A 9957-nucleotide genomic window follows, 5' to 3' on the forward strand; every position below is an offset into this window, starting at 1 on the left:
TATATCCATATAATATGTTATCTAACCCTTTTTTCTAATGCTCTTTATGAATACTCACTCTTTTTGTGTTTTTATTCTTATGCAATGCACAAATTTCAGAGAACCAAAATTTTTATATTGTTATTTAAAACATTTTCATATATCTTCTAAATTTTATTTTGCAAATATTTCAAGCTTAATTTTATTTCAATTTATAAAATAATAGGTGAAACATTAAAATTTTAAGATTTAAAAAGGTAGTGATGAGAATTGCTGTATTTTTCTGCCTAATAGTTAAAATCTCACTCGTGAAAATCAGGAATTTTGATGACCCATATGGACTTAATCCTGGAGACAGGACAATGAACACATTTTCTGGGTCTATATGACCTAGAAACTAGGTCAATTACTCACTCTAGCATCTATGTATTCAATAAACAAAAAATTATATTTAGCTTTGAACTCCATAAAATTTAGTACCAACTTCAGCCACTAAACCTATCAAACATATGGGTGATGGATGAAGAAAATTAGGTGTTGTGGAACAGACCTTAAGACAGTTTATGAATTAAAGGGCTGTTATTTAATTAGATTATTAGAACTAATATATAACTATGTTTTATATAAGTCAGAGCCACACTGAACAGTTTTGGCACACAATTCAACATTAATTACGAAAAATTCTATGGGCTTTTAATTCTACTGGTTTATTTTGATGTATCCAAGATCAGCACTCAGGACATATGCCCACCTTAGTTATATCACGGATCTAAGTATTAATTATCTCAAGTATTAATTCACAAGATTCAACTCAATTGGACAGAACTTGAAAGACACTGTTGAAATTTAAAGATTTTCTACCTTTGTCAAAGAGTAGTTAAAGTTTTATTGAGAGTTAATGTACGTACACTATCAAGCACTTACATAATTTAATATTAGACTTAAAATTTTTATACTCTATTATTAATTTTTAAATCTTAAATGTTCAAAATCAAAACATAAGAGGTACAAAATAAATAAAAACATAAAGAAAAATAAATAAGATATACAAATATGATAAATAAAAAATCAAATAGATAGATAACAAAAACAGAGAATATCAACATTATATAACTTCAAAACTTCAAACTTTTTCGTTTTTTGAAACCGTGTTTCCGTATTTATTTACTGTTGAACACAAGACTGTGTTATTATTAAAACACTTGGCATTTATCCACTTTATTCAGTTGATGCGAGTACTTTTACACGTTTCGGGCGTATAGCCCCTCATCAGTCAATTGCATATTTAATGTTGACTGATGAGGGGCTATACGCCCGAAACGTGTAAAAGTACCCGTATCAACTGAATAAAGTGGATAAATGCCAAGTGTTTTAATAATAACACAGTCTTGTGTTCAACAGTAAATAAAATTCAAACTTTTTATTTTTATTATTTAATGTAATTGTATGCTACTCTTTTCTCATACATTCAAAATTAAAATTATATAAATAAGATTAAATATTTTAAATTTTATTGAAATATTTTATATCATGGATTAGTAATTGTCCTATTTTCAGTAGCTGGTAATGGCTTCAAAAAGATTAAAAACGTTTCTGATGAATAAAATAGTTTTGGTTTCTTTAACCAATCAGTGTATGCATATGTTTTCATATTATGTTATAATGTTTAGCATGTTTATTAACAGCAAGAAAGAAAAAAATAATTAAGTTTAAAAACTCATAAAAATCACCTTCATAAGTAAATACAATACTAAACTAATGAGAGGTTAAAGGGGGGAAAAATCAATATTTAAAAATTGATTTTTTGATACATTCTATACATAAGGTTTAAGTAACTTGAAATTGAGTTGTCAAACAAGCTGAAAATATTTAAGCAAGAAATTTTGTTTGATAAAAAAATCGTTTTTTTCCTTCAAATTGCCAATTATAAAAGTTATTAATATATTAGGCTATGGTGTTATTTATAGAACACATCATTTGCCAACAATCAGAAAAAATGGGTTAAGTGTATTAAGAGATTTTTCTATTTAGAAAATGTGTTGTGAATATTAACTTGTACCTTATGCACAAATATTGTTTTAACACTGTTCATTTTGAAATTAAAATTATTTAAATTTCCAGTTAATTCCATCTGAATAATACTACAAGCAATATCCTTTTGACTTTTTCATTAAATCTCAAGAATAGATATGTAGACATCACTGACGTATAGAAATTTTGGTATGGGAAAAAATGGAGCAAATACGATTAAATTACTCTAAAACATCCATTTCTTCTTACTTTTTTTTGGTCATTTAATAGAACTTTTTAATGTAAGGATGAAACTAAATTAAAACACATCTTAAGTATTATTTTAAAAATTCTATTACATGGACAATATAATATGATTTGAAAGTAACTATATTCACATTAAAATTTTATTTAAAGATTATGTTAAAACTAACATTTCATTATTAAGACAAGAAGAAATAATAATTTGTTTTATTTCATTTTGAGAACACTATTATTGGATCAAAAATTTTTCTATTAACAAAATTAAATTTATATAGAGAATAATTAAAAATTTTATATTTTTAGAAGTTAAATTTTGTTGCTTCACAGTGATAATATGTTAGTTTGGGAGAACATGTTTCTGAAAAAGAGATTGAGTAAGCCTATATATTTACAACAAATCTGCTATATTTTGTATTTGTCAGATTGAAAGGAACTTATGTAAGCATCATTGATAATTAAATTAAAAAAGTTTTACTAAAATGATGCTATTTATATGCATATCAAAGAACTAGACTAAAATGTCTATTTTCACAACTGAAAATAAACATAATAAAATCAAAATGAGTATTTACAGTGGGCTCCTATATACATGAAAAAATCAAAGAACTAACTTGTAAGTGGTACATTCTTGCCTGAGTATAATGTTGCAGCAGTATATAGTTCACTTCACGCCAGCGTTTAGAAATTAAAAATATGTCACTTCTGGCCCTCACAACAGAGGGCCAGATATTATCCCTGTAACTGCTTTCCAACCCCCAAGCTTCGTTAACTCCGCCATTACTTCGCTTATTTGGAGAGCGCTCCTCATTCCATCCTCCCAGACATTAATTGGTAAAGAATTACAAATTATCAAAAGAGCAATGCACAATGCCGGATATTCTAACTCCAAATATTGATATCTCTACAACTGGGTCATAAACAAATTATTTCCAAAATCTTTCCTCTGCAACAAAGAAAGCCTAAAGATAATAAACTCTCCAATACTATACCTGGGCACCATCTCACTAAAAATAACACGCATATTCAGGAAGCATGGTTTTATATTACTAATAATCCCTCAACCATCACTACGAAGAACATTGTGCAACGATAGAGACATTCTCACGTTGAACGAAAAATCGGGAGTTTATAAAATTCTATTAAAACATACAATATCAGGGGAGGAAATTATCTACATTGGAACTACCACCAGAATGATACAATCCTGCATCCTCGAACATCAAGAGGACATTAGAAATAACAGACTAGCTACAAAATTAGCGAAAAAGGTGCTAGAACAAGATTATCTTACACTTTGGAACCATGTTAAATTACTTAAGCATTGCAATGATCGTAGGCAAATATTCATATGGGAAAACATTTACATATCTGCTGCTCTGCCATGTAATGCACCGACATTGGAAATATCACAGCTATGGATAACTTTATTTAAACAATCCAAGTTATAATTTTGTGTTCTGATTTTATTCCACTACCATGCACGGCACCATCAATCAATATTTATATGTTTTGGGGAGTTCAAGTTGTTACAGCAGGTTTCTTTAAAAATATTTATTGATTCAATTTTATTAATTTGTTCTATATTCCAACCACGTGCATTACGTAATTTGAAAAGTCCGTTAAAAGCTGTCAATTCGAAAACAAAGGTATTCAATTTCGCCTGAAGACGACGGTTGTAAACTGTTGAAAGTACTAGCGAGCACGTCTGAAATTTAACAAATCGCTGTCAATAACGCCACAATACGAAAGTGTCATATTTTTAATTTGTAAGAATACTGTTTTCTCTTGGCTCAATGCCTATTTTGAACACCTATGACTTTATAACCGAGGATCTGGTAACAAAAATAAATACAGTGCAGTATAACAAATTACTTCAGTTCATATAGTCCTTTGGTTTCCCTACAAAGCACTAAGCCTAATTACTAATTGACCTTGAAAAAAGTCAATTACTGAAAAGTCAAAAAAGTCAATTCTACCCCACACAAATGGTCAGGAAATTTATGTATATTTACTGTACCAGCTGATAGAAAATAACTAATATAGTAATGTAAGTTTATCATTTGTTATCTTGTGACTTATTAACTCTACCATATTAGATGTATTCACTCAACACCCACAGCTATATTACTGTTTTGCTGAGTTTTAATGACCTTCAATATTTTGTGAAGTACAGTATAGTAAACATTGTAAAATGATGTCTAAAAGAAAGAACTTGGTTGTTACAATGGAGAAGAAATTAGAAGCCCTCCACAAAATCGATAAAAGTGAATCATTGTAGACCATTGCTACAAAGTTTGGAATTGGAACGTCTACTGTCAGATTGGAAGAAGAATCGTAAAAAAATTGAAGACTTTTGTTGCAAAATGACTTCCAAAAACAGTCTGCAAACTACAAGTAGAATAAAGAAGGCAAAATATGAATCACTTGATAATACATTATTCTTATGGTTCAGTGATCAGCAGGACTGTGGCATTCCAATATCAGGTCCAATTTTACAGGAGAAAGCACTAAGTTTAAATAGCAAGCTACCTGAAGGGGCTCCCTTATTCATGGCTAGCCAAGAATGGTTAAACAGGTGGAAAATAGGGTTAGGGATGTCTGGACATTCTCAAAGTCTCAGGACTTGAGACAACCCACGATCAAAATCCCAGGATGTCCCGGGACTACGAGACTTCTCAGAATAAAATTAGAATCGATTTCATTTTTGGTGAGATGTATCAATATAAAAGCAATTTTAGTAAAAATCAACATTTATTGAACATAAAATCAAATCCTAACATGTATAACGTTAATTAAAGTCTAAACAGTTTGTATGTTTAATTCTTATAATCATAGATTCATTTTTTGGCAGTAAAATCTTAAAATTATAAAAGCAACTTAGTAATAATACTAATCATTAATAATAATCACCTAGTTTCTATTCATTAGTCATATAAATAATATAATAAACTAGCAATTAGACATCTTTTCTGATTTAATAAAATAGGCATTTAAAAACATCAGAGCATTTACAGCTTTGTTCAACAATCTGTTTCTGATTTTTGTAATAATGCCTCCGAACAAGGAGAACACACACTCATTTTCAACAGATGTTGGTTTTATTGTGTTTAAAGCTTTATAAAGTAGTTCCAAACTTTCAGTACATTTTCCGATTTCTTCAAATAACTGGAACTCCATTTTTAATGCTGCCCTTGATCTTTTTGCAAAAATTTTGGGTACAGTTTCTTTGATTTTTTTAATTGCCTGTTCCATTTGACTTTGAAATGACTCATTGGGTTCGTTGTATACTGTAGAGCTACTGGTACTGGGTTCAGCATCTATTATTTCCAAATCTGGCGTTTGGATACAAGGGATATTTTCAAAAAGTCTGTAATGCAGATCTTCCGCAAAAGCAATAAGTGCAGTTTTATTCAAATTCGAAGTAAAAAAATTCCATATTTTGCGACTGAGCTGTGGTGGCCAGTGTACAAATATTTTAACAAACATTTAACAGAGTAAGGTTAAAAGTCACACAGCCTTGTAAATTATCCCCACCTGTATTGTTTATTTGTAAACAGGAGGGAGAACAAAGGAAGCATCGCTTGGCTAACCTTTTGAAAATAAAATTTCAAAAATACAATTTCGATAAGCATGTCTTGAGTCTTAACCCGAATGTCCTGGGACCTGAGACAATTAAATTTAGAAAAAGTCCCGGGACTTCGAGACACAAGACGTCCCGGGACACAAACCCTAGTGGAAAATTTGTCATGGTATACCAACTTTGCAGTGTCTGGTGATACTGTAAGTAGTGAACAAGAAAATAATTGAGTCTGAAAAGCTAAAACCAAATCAAATTTATAATGCCAATAAAACTGGTCTTTTTACAACATGCTACCAAAAAAGACCTTAGCTTCAAAATTAGAAGATTCAGCTAGAGGTGGCAAAAAAAGCTGAGAGAGGATCACACTGCTTGCTTGCAGTAATGCTTCAGGGAAATATAAATTACCCTTTGTACTGGTTGGAATATCTGTTAAGCCACATGCTTTAAAACATATAAGCATTTCTTCTTTGCCAGTTGTTTACAAGTCCCAGAAATGTGCTTGGATGAATAGTGCAATTTTTAAAGAATGGTTTTTTTCACAGTTTTGTGCCAAGTGCACAAAGTTATTTAAAATGAAGGTTTGCCATTGAAAGTGATTAGAAAAAGCAATATCTTTATCTAATAACTTTGTATTGTTGTATACTTGCTTACAGGAGAATTCAATAAAACTTAAAAATAAAAACCATTCAACTATCCAGCATAATTCTTTAATAGCATAAGAACGTTTTCAAACGCATCAAGTGCTCATCATCATCATCAAGCGTTTATTTATTAAATACACGGAAATTTGTATATATCATTTTCGTTTATAATATGTTACTTTTTAATTTTTTTACATAACCGTCTATTTGAAATTCAATTGCGTAATTTTTTGAATTTCCCGTTTCAAATTAGAGAAATAACTGATGATGAATGCTTAATGCGTTTGAAAACATTCTTATGTTATTAAAGAATTATGCTGGATAGTAGAATGGTTTTTATTTTTAAGTTTTGTATTGTTACATATTACATTACATACAATGTTATTAGATAAAAAAGTAGATTATTTAAAAATGGAAGTTAGTAATACAGTGAAATGTTACACTTCAGAAATAAAAGGGAAATGAAAAATTAAAGAAAAATATTACCTAAGATATAATAATAAAATTAATTAAGCTATTAAATAGTTTTCTAAAAATAATAATTTAATTGTCATAAAAGCTAATAAATCTAAACAGAATATTCTTGTTACTGAGTAATGGGTATTGAATAAACAATTTGAGTTAGTTAATAAATAGTAAACTTAAAATGTTACCAATAGATCCAATAAAAGTTATAGGAATAGAATTAAAAATGTAGAATTAATAAATTACAAAAAACAAATAAAACAATTTATACTAAATATCAAAAATAGTAGAACACCAAAATTACACATTCAACTAAAAGCATATAAAGTTGGTGATAAAATAAGACAGATCATTGATACTCTGTATAATTTGGAAAATTTTTTAAACAAAAATTAAGAATATATTTAAACTCTAAATTTTCCATTTAAAATGCAGATGATTTTATAGATGAACTAAAAAGTACAAATAAACAAACACCACAGAATGGCTAGTTTAGATGTAATTGAGATGTATCCCTCCATAACATGGGAAATGATTGAAAATAAATTTAAAAACTTAGATGTGCCAGATTACATAATAGAACTTACAGAGTTCATTTACAGAAGTAATTACTTTTTTATGAATAATAATTTTTACACATAAGAAACAGGAATACGTATGGGATCTATAATTGGTCCAAAATTGGCAGAACTCACAATGGAGACTATTGACCTTAATATAAACAACATAAAAAGTATAAAATTCTAAAAGAGATACATCGATATCTTTCTAATATACAGTATGGTGATAGTATTACTGATATTGATAAAATATAAAATAAAAATAATAAGTTAAATCAGAATATAAAATTTAAAATAGAAAATGAAACTAGGAATAGAATTAACTATTTAGATCTTACAATAGAAAGGAATAATATAAATTGGAATTTAGGCTTTACAGAATATTGAATAATGTACAAAAGATAATTAATTATAAATCAAAAATTCCTCTATATGGACCGTTTATTTTGAAAGTGGTGTAAGTCCATTTTTTCTTCTTTCGAGATATTTAAACATTTGCATTTTAGTTGATTCAAAAATATAAACAAAGTGTACTAAGTTTGACAATGTTTCTATGACTTTAGAAATATGTAAGTTGATTGCATAAAGACTTCTATGTGAATTTATCCAAACTAATATATTCTTTCTGGGCCATAAATGGACTTACACCACTTTCATAATTACTAAACTGTAAAATTCATTAAATTTCTATTATGTAAAACTCAATGTCACTTGAAACACATTGCGTTTTATTCTGATTTTGTTCATATATAATAACAAGAAATAAAATAGTATTGTTTATTCTGAACATTAAAAATATTTACTTATTGTTAAACTATTTTATGATAAATTTATCATTATTATGAGCTTACCATTAGACACTGCTTTTCATTTAGATTCATTACATGGATTTTTTTCTAGTCCATCAAATTGTACATTTGTTGGTAATATTTACAGTTTTACTCTTCTGTTGTAAGGGGCTGTCTTTAAATGATGTCCACACTGAAAGGGAGGGAGGGGTTAAGACAAGTTGGACAAGGAGGGTTGAGTATTAGTGGACATCCATTTATTTCATTAAATTTTATACAATATGCATTTTATTATATTTATTTCAAAGTTTCTTGTATGTTTCATTTCTACTTATGGTATCTATCATTCATAAAGTGATGAAGGTTTTAACAGGGATAGAGTTATGTTGGACATCCATAGAGGGAAAGGGGTTACAAAAACTTGGACAAACTGGGACAAGAGGGAAAAGTAAACATTTCAAGAAAAATGCACATGTAATTTATGGATAGCCCAAGTGCTTAGACTGTAGAAAATGGACTTATACCACTTTCAAAATCAATGGTTATGCAATGTCATTTATCGATAAATTTTCAATTGATCAAAGCTTATGGTTATTTTAAAATGTTAAGTGTGAATTGTTTATAAATAAAAAGTTCACACTAAATTGTATGTATATTTTGTGTTTTCTCAATTTTTTCCAAAAATGGACTTACACCACTTTCAAAATAAACGGTCCATATATTAAGAAAAATATATTTAGCATGGAGTATAATAAAATAAAAAATAGAACAAGCAAACAGGACAATATAAAACAGACATAAATGATTTTTAAAAAAATTGTGATAAATAATTATCCAAACAAAATAATTAAAAAATAGGAAAAAGAAATAATTTGAAATAAAATTGCAGGTAAACAAAATACATAGCCTTTCCATAAATTCAAAATCTTTTTGAAGAATTAAGTACAATATTTAGTATATTCAATATAAAATTAGCCCCTACTTATAAAAAATTTCAAAACCAAGTGATTAATCAAAAATCGGAAAATAAGAAAAACTATATAACTGAAATAGCAAATGTTATATACAGTACTCTATCCCATGTACAGTACTTGCAATAATTCTCAAACTTACACAGGAAAGACAAAAAGAAGAATAAAAGTTAGGTTAAAAGAACATATTGCCAATTTAAAATACAGGGTGGACCAAAAAGAATATACGTATTTCAAACTGATATATTTATTAAACTATCGATAGTAGCGGTGTGCTGCGGGTATCGGAGGAACAAGTGCATTGTCTAGTTTGTCCCCAGATGTCAGTTGTGCTTGGTTACAATGACGTATTCACAGTTGTTGTAGAATGGCTACGCCACAGCACAAAAGCTTTTGTATTCTTGAGCTTGCGAAGTGTAATTCCGTGATTACAGTGCAAAGACATTTCCGGTTGAGGTACGAAATTGATCCTCCGAATGGATGGAACATTCGCAGATGGTACCGTCAGTTTGTTGACACAGGTTGTGTATGTAAAGGAAAGAGTCCTGGCCGACCTCGTGTATCTGAAGAAAATGTCGCACGGATTCAAGCTGCTTACCAACGTAGCCCTTCAAAATCAACACGTCGTGCCAGTCGGGAATTGCAGCTGCCTAAAACAACAGTTTGGCGTGTTTTGAGACGCAGGTTAGTTATGAAGCC

At 29.1% G+C, this 9957-nt stretch overlaps 1 protein-coding gene and 1 pseudogene across 1 annotated transcript in view; one reads left to right on the forward strand and one right to left on the reverse strand.

The window, feature by feature from the left end:
* Nucleotides 1-9957, reverse strand: part of LOC111633408 (acyl-CoA synthetase family member 4-like) — a 91432-nt gene that overhangs the window by 24807 nt on the left and 56668 nt on the right. The gene's annotated exons all lie outside the window — the stretch shown is intronic.
* Nucleotides 4445-5201, forward strand: LOC111633409 (annotated as a pseudogene).

This window comes from Centruroides sculpturatus, unplaced genomic scaffold (genome assembly GCF_000671375.1).
Source record: "Centruroides sculpturatus isolate CEXI.00-Female unplaced genomic scaffold, Cexi_2.0 scaffold673, whole genome shotgun sequence".
Classification (NCBI taxonomy): Eukaryota; Metazoa; Arthropoda; class Arachnida; order Scorpiones; family Buthidae; genus Centruroides; species Centruroides sculpturatus.